Source organism: Equus caballus, chromosome 1, assembly GCF_041296265.1.
Source record: "Equus caballus isolate H_3958 breed thoroughbred chromosome 1, TB-T2T, whole genome shotgun sequence".
Taxonomy (NCBI): Eukaryota; Metazoa; Chordata; class Mammalia; order Perissodactyla; family Equidae; genus Equus; species Equus caballus.
In genome coordinates this window covers 35316099-35327891 of record NC_091684.1, presented here as the reverse complement: position 1 = coordinate 35327891, position 11793 = coordinate 35316099, and the positions used below count along the sequence as shown (strand labels likewise).

The following is an 11793-nucleotide window of genomic DNA, read 5'->3' as shown; positions in this document are numbered from 1 at the left end:
CATTGGGATTCTGATTGGGATGGCATTGAATCTGTAGATTGCTTTAGGTAGAACGGACATTCTCACAACTCAACAACAAAAAATCAAACAACCCAATCAAAAAATGGGCTGGAGACATGAACAGACATTTCTCCAAAGAAGATATACGGATGGCCAATAGGCACATGAAAAGATGCTCATCATCGCTGATCATCAGGGAAATGCAAATCAAAACTACACTAAGATATCACCTTACACCCATTAGAATGACAAAAATATCTAAAATTAATAGTAACAAATGTTGGAGAGGTTGTGGAGAAAAAGGAACCCTCATACACTGCTGGTGGGAATGCAAACTGGTGCAGCCACTATGGAAAACAGTATGGAGATTCCTCAAAAAATTAAAAATAGAACTACCATACGATCCAGCCATCTCACTACTGGGTATTTATCCAAAGAGCTTGAAGTCAGCAATCCCAAAAGTCCTGTGCACCCCAATGTTCATTGCAGCATTATTTACAATAGCCAAGACATGGAAGCAACCTAAGTGCCTATCAACAAATGAATGGATAAAGAAGATGTGGTACATATATACAATGGAATACTGCTCAGCTGCAAAACAGAACAAAATCATTCCATTTGCAATAACATGGATGGACCTTGAGAGAATTATGTTAAGTGAAATAAGCCAGCTAGAGAAGGATAATCTGTGTATGACTCCACTCATATGAGGAATTTAAAAATGTGGACTAAGAGAACAGTTTAGTGGATACCAGGGGAAATGTGGGGTGGGGGGTGGGCACAAAGGGTGAAGTGGTGCACCTACAACACGAATGACAAACATTAATGTACAACTGAAATTTCACAAGATTGTAACCTATCATTAACTCAATAAAAAAAAAAGTGTTTCTAACCCTGCCTGTGGTTCCTATAAAAACACACACACTTAGACAACCCAAAATGAAGCCTCTTCCTGACCAGAGACTGGGGTGGTAGGGACTGGGGCTCAGCAAATGGAATGTGTGCCCGGGAGGAGGATGACCTGGAAGTCCTCCCCACGCATCTCTGATGCTTCTCGGGATGGCACTTGACTGCCTGCTTGCCTCCCTCTTTGCCCAAAGAGGAAGGAGATGCCATTGGATTTCCTGAACACTCCCTGGGACTCAAGTACAGATGCACTGGTTACCAGACCTGGGGCAGTGTTGGTGAGATGCCTCATATGTTTTTGTTCCTGTCCTAGTCATGGATCTTTTCCACCTTGGAGACCATCAGGGTCTCCAGGAGCAGGCACCACTAATAAGTATTGCCTGTGTCCCAGATGGTAATCTTCACTGTGGGCAGGGGGCTATCACTGAAGGCATAAGTCTTCTGATGGCAGATAGGCTGTCCTGTAATGCTGTACATGATGGTGGTGACAACCTCCTCCCTGCCCAACCCCAGCTCCGAGCACAGCTTCAGGGTAAGCTTCTCCAAGGAGTTCTTCTCCGACATGTCCCACTCAACTTGTCCACCAGGGAAATGCTGACATGTTGATGATGACACGTTGGTCGGACTGGTCCTCCAAGATGCTGTCAGTGGGTAGGACTCCATCTGCTGTCTGATGATGGAGGTGAAAGCAGGAATGAATATGAGTGGGTTCAAATCCAAGTGGTCACAGAGGATTTCTGAAAACATCTCAGAGGTCATCAGCTTCTTATTCATGTTTCATGTAAAGGCATCCTCCACTTCTACCCATCTATCTCCGTGTCCAGCCGGATGGGAACCAAAACTTTAGACTGGGATGTGTTCTCATGGATCACAGGTGGGTCATGATCATCAAAGCAGAGAGGGAAGCTTCCTTTCTTATCTTAGCCCATGAGGTTCCTATTAATGGCTGTGGAGCATGGCACGGTGTGCAGATGGTGAGAGCTGCTGAGCAGGGTGGGCACCCACTGGCTATTCCTCTTGATTTCTCATTCCCTGAAATGGATGGGGAACCCTATGCTGATGGACACATGCCTTGTGTTTCTCATCATTGTCCTCCAGAATCTCTTCCACCACTGAGGCTTTTAACTGAGTCACACTAGTGGCCAGGATCATGTATCCATGACCATGTGAGGATACAACTGTTTTCTTCCTCTCTTCTACATTGGCCAGTTGCCTCCAGAGTGAGGGGTATCTATTGCACAAGGAACCTCAGAAAATACCTTTGAGATCTTTCTGATTTTAAAATTAGAGAAACAAATGTGGTAGATGGATTTTTTTTTCTTTTTGAAGAGGGGTAGGGAGATAATAGTTTGAATATCCTTTGTTTAAAAAAAACCCTAAATATATTTAAAATGGCCACATTTATATTTTTTCACAAGAAACATGTAAATGCAGCTTTTCTTTGATATTAGTATGGAAGTCAGAAATGACTAATCCAAGTATGTGTTCTACACAGGATTATGGGCATCATTGGATATTGCAGAGGGTTCTTGATTCTTACAACTCAAATAAAGCTAGAATGAGAAATTACTACTACTTTCCACTGGAGAAAGTCAAGAGGAAAAAGATTTTTATCCTAGTCTGCCTTCATGACTGCTTAAATTTTTGGTAATCTTGGTTTAATGGTCTCTCCTTTGTGCTAACTGCTGGCAGTGATCACCTCTCTTTTTTTCTGCCAGATAGCTCTAGCTAGCCTCTCTCTACATCTTTTGTTCACCCATAATGATCATGTTTTTGCTTTTTCTGAACTTTAGAAACCCATAACAGTTGTATGTGTGGTAGGATGTGATGGAAAAGCCTTCACAAGAATTTACTGGCAGTTCAGAGACTATGTTTTCCCAGTTTAGGCTCCTTATTAATTGTTCAAGCTTTTGTCCAGAAAGAGCATCTCAACCAGGAGAACATTTAATGTGTTGCTGGGCACAGGTTACTTATTATCTTCATTCTCTGCCTTTCCATTTCACCAGCTATAACATTTATTCTTCATATCGTTTGCACCTCCAGCATACAGACTTGATTTCCTCACTTTCTCAACATATCCATAAGTGTTTCATATACACAATGTTGAATCAGGTTTTTCAGCTGTTACCAATCCATGTCATACTGTCTCTGTGTGCTCTGACCAAAACTGTCCATTCAGATCCCTTTGCTTTGTCATTTGCAAAAATGTCTTAAATTGTCAAATCTCAGCTTCCAGAATATGTGTCCACTTGGCTCCACTGACAGGACACATATGTGAGGACACTTGATTGGAAATCATGACCTACAAAGTCTAGACTGTATGTAGGCACGAAGGGAATTTTTAAAAGAAATTGAAAATTAAGCTGTGAATAGCATTAGAATTTGTTTCTCTCTTAATTTAAAAAAATGCTCATATCCCTTAAACTGTAGTTACAGATCATTGTCATTTTGCTGTTTGAAAAGAACCAACGTACTTCTAAAACTCTTATGCAACCTACTTGCAGCATTGATGCAGAATTATCATATATGTAAACTGCATGTCAGACTCTTGTCTTTTTAAAAAATCTAAGATAATTATATTTATATGAAGCAAATAATTTTTTCCAGTATGAAAGTAACCACTTAGCAAACATGCTTGGTCATTTGATATCTGTTAAAGTTGGAGAGTGGTGGACAAAAGTGGGGGAAACTATATTTCCTCTTTTTTTTTTTTTACCTAAATGATGAATGCTATTTTAGATATTGCTGATATCAACAGGTATACATATGCTTCAATTGTTCTTCATCATATGGATGTATCATTACACTACTGATGCACATTTAGGTAGTTTGCAACATTTCTTTCTTAAGAGCAATGAAAACATTTTGGACATGCCTCCATTTGCACATGGTGTAGGTATGAAGACTTTGACTTCTTGCATTATAGGAAATTTCATTTTATATTTTTATAGATATTGTCAAATTGTCCTACAAAATCTATTTATTTGATAATCCCCCCAGCAGTACGTGAAAGTACTTATTTCCACGTTTCCTCTACAGCACAATGTTTTCTCCTTTATTGTCTTCATCGGTCTAAAGGGTGAAAATGATGCATATGTTGCCTGGTTTAATTCTTGCCACATCCTACAGAGGTAAGTAAGATAGGTATTATCAAAAGTTTAAAAATGAGAAAACTGAGGCTCAAAGGGATAAGAAATTTACCCAGGATGATAGCTTGGAATAGCAGAGCTAGCGTTTATACTGAGGTCCTCCTGACTTTTGTATCAAGTAACCTGCGTTTCGGAAAGCCTATGGGAATTTTCTACTTTCAGGACACATTTGGCAGAAGCCAAAGGGGAAAACAGTATGGCCACTCCTCAAATAACTAAAAATAGTGCTATCATATAACTCAGATATTCCACTTCTTGGTATTTATCCAAAGAACATGAAAACACTAATTCAGAAAGATATATTCACCCCTGTGTGAATTGCAACATTAGTCACAATAGCCAAGACTTGGAAGCAACCAAAAGCTCATGAACGGATGAATGGATAAAGAAGATGTGATATATATATGCAGTGGATACTACTCACCCATAAAAATGACAAAATTGTGGAAACATGAATGGATCTTGAGGGTATAATGCTAAGCAAAATAAGTCAGACAGAGAGAGATAAATTTGCTATATTATTTCACTCATGTGGAAGATAAACAGACACATAAATAAGAAGAAAAGATTGGTGGTTACAAGAAGGGAAGGTCCAAAGGGGTAAAGGGTTACATATGTATGGTGACAGATGGAAACTAGACTTTTGGCGGTGAACACAATGCAGTCTATATTTCAGAAACTGAACTATAACAATATACTCTAGAAATTTACACAATGTTATAAACCAATGTGACCTCAATAAAATAATTAAAATTAGAGTTACTATAAACTACAGTAATCAAGACAGTGTAATATTGGTAAAAGAACAGACAAATAGATTAATGGAACAGTGTAGAGAGCCCAGAAGTAGATCCCCCATAAATATAGCCAATTGATCTTTGACAGAAGAGTAAAGGCAATATGACAGAGCAAAGTTAGTCTCTTCAACAAATGGCACTGGAACAACTGGACATCTATATGCAAAAAAATAAATCTAGACACAGAGCTTAAAAAAATAAACTCAAAATGGATCACAGACCTAAGTGTAAAACACAAAACTATAAAACTCCTAGAAGATGAAATAGGAAAAAACCTAGATTACCTTGGGTATGGTGATGCTCTTTTAGATACAACACAAAATATAACACCTGTGAAAGATACAAATGATAACCTGGACTTCATCAAATTGCAAACTTCTGCAAAAAGATAATTTCTGCAAAAGATAATTTCGAGCAAATTAGAAGACAATCCACAAATTGGGAGAAAAATATTTGCAAGAGACGTATCTCATAAAGAAATTGTATCCAAAATATTCAAAGAACTCGTAAAACTCAACAAGAAGAAAAGAACCTGATTAAAAAATGGGTCAAAGACCTTAACAGACATCTCACCAAAGAAGATATATGAATGCCAAATAAGCATATGAAAAGATGCTGCATATCATATATCATCAGAAAAATGCAAATTAAAACAACAATGAAATGCCACTATACATCTGTTAGAATGGCCAAAATCTTGAACACTGACAACATCAAGTGTGATGGAGGATGTGAAGCAAATAACTCTTATACACTACTCATGGAAATGCAAAATGGTATAGCCACTTTGGAAGCGAGTTTGGCATTTTCTTAGAAAACTAAACATACTCTTAGCATGTGATACAGCAGTCGGGCTCCTTAGTATTTACCCAAAGGATTTGAAAACTTATGTCCACACAAACACCTGTGCTTGGTTGTTCACAGCAGCTTTATTCATAATTGCCAAAACTTGAAAGCAGCCAAGATGCCCTATCAAGCCGTGAAAAGACACGGAGAAAATGTACATGGGTATTTCTAAGTGAAAGAAGCTAATAAGAAAAGGCTGCATATTGTATGCTTTCAACTATATGCCATTCTGGAAAAGGCAAAACTATGGAGATAATAAAAAAGATGAGTGTTTTCCAGGGGTTGAGGGGCATGAATAGGCCAAGCACAGAAGATTTTAGGGCATTAAAAATATTCCATGTGATATTATAATGATAGATATATCTCATTATATATTTCTCCAAACCCACAGAATGTACAACACCAAGAATGAATCCTAAGGTTAACTATGATTCTTTGGGTGATTAAGATGTGTCCATGCAGGTTCATCCTTGGTAAAAATTGTACTATTCTTGTGAGTGATGCTGATAATGGGGTAGGCTATGCCTGTGTGGGAGTAGGGGTATAAGAGATACCTCTGTACCATCATCTCACGTTTGCTAGAAACCTAAAACTGCTCCAAAAAAATAAAGTCTTAAAAAACAATCTGGACTATAGAAAATAATGTTGAGAGAAATGAAAGCATGCTTATATAAATGGAAAGACATCCCATAATAATCTATGAGAAGACAATATGGTCAAGATGGCAATACTTTACAAATTTATATAAAAATTTAATGTAATTCCTATAAAAATCTCAGATGGCTTCTCTTTGGAAATTGCCAAGCTGATCCAAAAAGTCATATGGAAACTCAAGGGGCCCAAAATAATCTTGGAAGAGAAGGACAAAGTTGAACAGCTCACACTTCTCAATTTAAAAAATTACTACAATGCTTCTGTAGTTAAGACTCTGTGGTACAGTATAAAGATAGATGTATAGTTCAATGGAATATTATTGGGAATGCAGAAATAAATCCTCATATTTATAGTCAAATGATTTTTGACAATTGTGCTGAAACCATTCACAGGGAATGAAGAGTCTTTCCAACAAGTGGTGCTGGGACAAGAAGATATCCACAGGCAAAAGAATGAATTGGTGCCCCAACTTTGCACAATATTCAAAAATTAACTCAAAATAGACCAAAGGTCTCATGCGAAAAGTTTAAACTACACAGAAAGCATGAGTATAACTCTTTATGATGTTGGATTAGACAATTGAGCACCAAAAGAAAAATGATGAATTGGATGTCATAAAAATCAAAAACTTTTGTTTTAAAGGACACCACCAAGAATGTAAAAAGACAACCCAAAAAGTGAGAAAACATATTTGCAAATCATATATTTAATATCTAATAAGGATCTTATATCTTGAATATATAAGAAATTCCACAACTCAATAAGAAAATGATAAATGGGCAAAGAATTGTGTAGACATTTCTGCAAAGAAGGTATGCAAATGGCCAGTAAGCATATGAAAATATGCTCAATATCATTAACAATCAGGGAAATGCAAATCAAATCACAATGTGATATCACTTCACACCACTAAGATGCCTATAATGGAAAGGACAGATGATAAGTGTTGGTGAGGATGTAGAGAAATTGTAATGCTTATGCATTGCTAGTGGAAAAGTAAAATGATGCAGCCACTGTAGAAAACAGTTTGGTGTTTCTTCAGTAAGGTAAAATAGAATTATCACATGACCCAGCAATTCTACTCCTAGGAATATACCTAAAAGAATTGAGAATATATATTCACACAAAAACTTGTACATGACTGTTAATAGTAACGTTATCCATAATAACAAGAGGTAGAAGCAATCCAAATGTCCATCCACTGGTGAATGGATAAATAAATGTGGTATACCTATAAAATGGAATATTATTCAGCCATAAAAAGGAATAGAGTACTAAAACATGCTGCAACGTGAATGAACCTTTAAAACATTATGCTAAGTGAAAGAAGCCAGACATGAAAGATCGCTCATTACAAATTCCACATATATGAAATATCCAGAGTAGCAGACCTATAGAGACAGAAAGTACATTAGTGATTGCCTAGGGCTGGGATGATTGGAGGAAAATGAGAGATGACTGCTAAAAGATATGGGGTATTTTTTTGGGATGATGAAAATGTTCTGAAATTGATTATGGTGATGGTTGCAAAACTCTGTGAATATACTAAAAACAATTGAATTGTATACATAAAATGAGTGAATTGTATGGCCTGTGAATATATCTTAATAAAGCTGCTAACAAAAACTTAAGCTAGACCTTAAATACTATATTAAAGCTAGAGAAACAATGTTGTTTTAAATATAGTGTTGAGGAAATAGCCATTTATAATTGAAATACCAATGACTTTACAGCCCTTCTTGACCTGTCATTAATGGAGATGCTCCATGGCATTAAGGAATCCCTTCCTAAAGGCATCTAAAGTTCTAAAAACTCATGTAGGTGCATTCTTATGAGAAAGTGTTAACATCTTTAATCAAATTCTCAAAATAACTCAACCTACAGAAGAATAGGAATAATTTTCATAGCAGGAGAGAAGGCAGACCTTGTGAGTAATGTGCTTCTTCCCTCCAGTTTCTTTACACAATTCCATCTTCTTCACTGCACTCAATCTTAGACAAATGATTTGAATAGTTAACTCAATTCCATGGATAATTCTTTGAATGTCATCTCCTTCAGCATCTTTGACCCACTTCCCATCTTGCCCTAACCGATTTTTCATTTCTTCTCATTGCTACAAAGTGCTTGAATAAATAATATTGGCCTCAGAGTGAGAAATTTCCTTCTCGGGAATTAGCTCTTTTCAGTCTTCTAGATTCTGCCTCTCCTCAGTTCAACCAGGAGCTTGCACCTACAAAGATGTACTTATGGTACCTATCTTTTCCTTCTCCACAGCTTTCAAACACGAGTATCATTCAAATTCACCATCCAAATCTGACCTTCCTTGGCTAAGCTTCTCATATAGGACGTTCGGTCTCACAAGTGAAATTTCCCACACAAGTCATTATAAGTTGGTTCCCTACCTCCTCTCTTTACTAAAACTGCTCTCTATAAGGCTTCTTTGACACAAACTCTAATCAAATTCAATGGCTTTATCAGATCTAGCATTCTTCACTTCCTAGTTTTATCTGATACATTTAGTCTAAAACGGTGCTTCGACCTAGACTTCTATGGGACTGCATAGTTGACTCTCTTCCTAAAAAACCAAGAATATGACAGTTGGAACAATCTTGATTTTATTTCAGATTCCTTTATGTTTCTATGGTCCAGACTCTCACCAAACCAATTAAAAGACATAAAATATCTTTCAGTTGCTCCTTGTGCCCAATTTTCAGCATACAGACCATTACACAAACATCCAGGATAGTTTTTTCTAATAATTGTCTGCATTCCATTCTTGTTCTGGCTCATACATCTACCTGATCAAATGAGAACTTTCCATGCCAGCATTCAGGATTACAGGTTACTTGACAGACACCAGCCTCCAGCACCATATCTGTGCAAATTCATTTTTTATTACACTAAAGGAAGTCTTCTCTCTTCCATCTACATAATCTCTTTGCCAAATACACCTTTTAACCTCCTCTTAGACTATTCAATCTATCTGAAATTCCCTCCCCTGTCTGTCACTGCAGGCATTTCAAGAGTTACATCAAACCTCATGACATGCAGGCAGCCCACCTAGGTTAATCCCTTCCTCTAACTCTCCCATATATCATATAAATGATATAATGATCATTTCCATCTTTACTTTATGACTTGATATTTTGTATTTACTATCCTGCTTGTAGCAGTCTCATTTCACTTGAGGTGTATGTTCTATTTCTCTTCAAGTAGATTATTAGTACCCAATGAAAAGCATCCATGTATTCTAATTCTTTAACAATTCATATTAAAATCTTCCATGATGCTCAGTATAGATCCTTGTACACAATAAGTATTTAAAGTACATTTGCAGAAGTACTTGCCTGTCTATTTAAAAATCTCTACTGTGTTAGTCAGAATTATACAAAGAAGAGAACTCTATATCATGAGAGAGAGAGAGGGACAGATTAAGAGAGATTGATTTATTATAGCCATTGGCTCACACACTTATAGAGGATGAGAATCCCATGATCTCCTGTCTGCAATTTGGAGAAATAGGAAAGCTGGTGGTATAATTCAGTCTGAGGCCAAAGGCCTGAGAACCAGGAATGCCAATATCCAAGAACTGGAGAAGATGGATGCCCCAGCTCAAGCAGAAAGATCAAATTTGTCCTTCCTCTGCATTTTTGCTCTATTCAGGCCCTCAATGGACTGGACAATGTCCACCAGCATTGATAAGGATGATGTTCTTTGCTCAGTCTACTGATTCAAATACTGAACTGTCATTAACATTTTACCTATTTCATTATGATCAGGAAAGAATCAATGAGATCCTGAGGATTTAACAGTATGGGGAATTTTGGTATTCTTTTATTTTCTCTAAAATATAACATTTTAAGTTAGCATAATTTTTAAGAAATTTTTTTATAAGTTCTTTGGAAAAATTGAGAGCAGGAAAATTATTGCAGATCTAAAAGAGAAAAAATATTTAATGAATAAAATCATTCAATGGAGACAAATATACCCTATGCTAAGTCATGGTTAGAAACTGGAGCTATAAAGATAAATAAAGGATAGTCTCCATCTCAAGGGGAGCTTTTAACTGTAATACAAAATAATTCTTTATGCTGATAGCCAGATGAGGGAGAAAGCTCTCATCAGATAGTCAAAGATGATAATCATTTCCTATACTCATACGTCATTTCAACAGTATAAAAGACGTTTGTATCTGTTTTCTCATTTTCTACATCAGTTCCTTCCTATAGCCTTCAGATATCCAATGGCATGAATCGTTATGATTCACATTTTGTATGATGAGTCCAGAAGTTAAGAATGTTTGGGTAACCTGATGTGGAGCACAAAGTTACAACCAGCTGTTTCTAGTTCTAGCAAGTAGCTTCAGAAGTAAAATTAGTAATTTAGAAGTGAGGGACATGATTACAACACAAACCCAACATTGCATTTTAGGCCCTGCCTTAAATAATGTAATACATAGCTATGTGCCAGAAAGGTAAAGTGACTTATCTAATATCTCATAATTATTGTTCATGCAGAGTGCAGGACAGTGCAGCTCAGCACAGGGCAAAATTGTGATGTTTGTTTGTACTTCTTACAAAACCCAATTATTTTGTCATCCCCAAGCTGGTTATCTTGTCTGCCAGGATCCCAGCTGAAGCGTCAAACATCCCTACTCTATTCAGAGTTTCCTTGCAGCACCTGTGCTCCCAGTCTCCCTCCTTGGTATCCTAAATTAGGATACTATTGTCAGTGTGACGAGGAGGTTATTAAATGGGATTGCCTGGCAAGCCTTGTGGGTAATGAAAGCCTTTCAGCAAGGGCCTGGATGTCCATTGAGTGCTATAGGCATGCTTTTGGGAAGTCCCCAAATGCTTTTTGGAAACTGGTCTTTGGGATTTAGTTGAGAAACTATTGGAGGGAGCCAATGGACTTGAACTACAGCTCTATGTTTGGGCATTCATTTACTTAGTGTAAAATAAAAGGCACGGCTAGTTTTCCTCGATGTTCACTCCATGTTGCTAAGCTCTGGGCAGGACTGTGGTATTCAAACACTCACTTCACAGCTTGGTCCATGTAGAATTCTGGAGTTGTCAGGGAAAGGAGCATAAATGATTTCTCAGAAAGAAGGATCTTGGACTTCCTTGGATCCATAGGGAGTTCAGAAAGCTGACGTTTTTCTTGAATATGTTCATCAAATTTAGAAAATTCTGATCTATATAATCAAACGTTTACAGAAAATAATGGAGCAGATCACATTACAGGGAGCACAGCTCAGGATAAAAGTGGGATCAAAGGGTAAGGCTAAAGAATTGGAAATATTTTTGGAATACTATTAAAATATACACATAAAAGTTCTTGTCTTCAAGATAACGGGAAACAGTAATTTTAGAGTCTTTAAAGCAATATTTACATAGAAATTACTTTATCAGGTAAAAATTTTAGCAGCCATAAAATCAACA

At 37.0% G+C, this 11793-nt stretch overlaps 1 pseudogene; it reads right to left on the bottom strand.

Annotated features, from left to right (window-relative positions):
* Positions 1–985: 985 nt before the first annotated feature.
* Positions 986–9225, bottom strand: LOC100071072 (SWI/SNF-related matrix-associated actin-dependent regulator of chromatin subfamily B member 1 pseudogene; annotated as a pseudogene).
* Between the last annotated feature and the right edge of the window lie 2568 nt (positions 9226–11793).